The sequence below is a fragment of the Crocuta crocuta genome, unplaced genomic scaffold (genome assembly GCF_008692635.1).
Source record: "Crocuta crocuta isolate KB4526 unplaced genomic scaffold, BGI_CrCroc_1.0 scaffold862, whole genome shotgun sequence".
Classification (NCBI taxonomy): domain Eukaryota; kingdom Metazoa; phylum Chordata; class Mammalia; order Carnivora; family Hyaenidae; genus Crocuta; species Crocuta crocuta.
The window spans coordinates 128,385-129,279 of record NW_027529584.1 but is presented as its reverse complement, the minus strand read 5'-3'; the positions used below and the strand labels follow the sequence as shown (position 1 = coordinate 129,279).

The following is an 895-nucleotide window of genomic DNA, read 5'->3' as shown; positions in this document are numbered from 1 at the left end:
CTGAGAACCCGCCTGCTGCTCCCATTTTCTCCAAACAGCCTGCGCTGCGGGGATGAGAAGTCCCTGGGAAGTCATTATATGAGCAGCTTGGGTTACAATAAACTGTACCCCAGCCCCCGCCCCACCCCATCATCATCTCATTTCGTTTCTCAGGCCTTTTATTTCAAAGCCTGGGAAAAGAAGTCATTCCAGCAAGTGGAAAATTCATCGTCGACGCAGCTCACTTCCCAGGACACAGACACTAACATTTTAGCGGTTATTTCAAACAATAACTCAAATAACTGTATTTCTCTCAGCACACCTCATTCTTGTGACCAAACCAGTGACTCTGGGCGCCTTGCACTCCTTCACCCGTGAGGAATTCTCGCGGAGGAAGCAGTGTGATCACGGAGGCACTGTCGCGCTTGGGCCAGGGTGCTAACTGCCCGGAGACTCCGTGTGCTTCTGTCTGTCCTGGAACCGGCAGATGGCCACCTCTCGCCGGGGCTCCCCCCGGGCCATTCTTCACGTCACGATGCTCTGCTGTCTCGTTTCAGTGTGATCACAGGCTCCTTAAGAAACGAGGAGCAGGACCCGGCAGCACGTTTTGCCTCCAGGGACAGCTGAATGGCTTTGGAAGCCACTTGGCGGTCGCGCTGCTGTCATTTGTCGCTGAACCCTCTGTTGTTCGGTCCATTTGTCGTAAAATCGTGCCATCGTCTTCATGCTGTGTTTCTACCTCATCAGTTGTGACGTCACCACCACGATCCTTGTGTTAAGGCTGTTTTGTGGCCGGGCTCAGTTTCATATCTCTCAACTAGGCATCGCAGGGGGTGGCACACAGCACATTGGAGCCCACGTTTGTGGCAAAAGCCAGCAGCATTCGCACCCCGGCTTTGGGACTGGCGGGCCAGCG

The 895-nt window shown here is 54.3% G+C and overlaps 1 protein-coding gene across 1 annotated transcript in view; it reads left to right on the top strand.

The window, feature by feature from the left end:
- Window positions 1–895, top strand: part of ADGRD1 (adhesion G protein-coupled receptor D1) — a 121,247-nt gene that overhangs the window by 10,353 nt on the left and 109,999 nt on the right. The window lies entirely within an intron of this gene.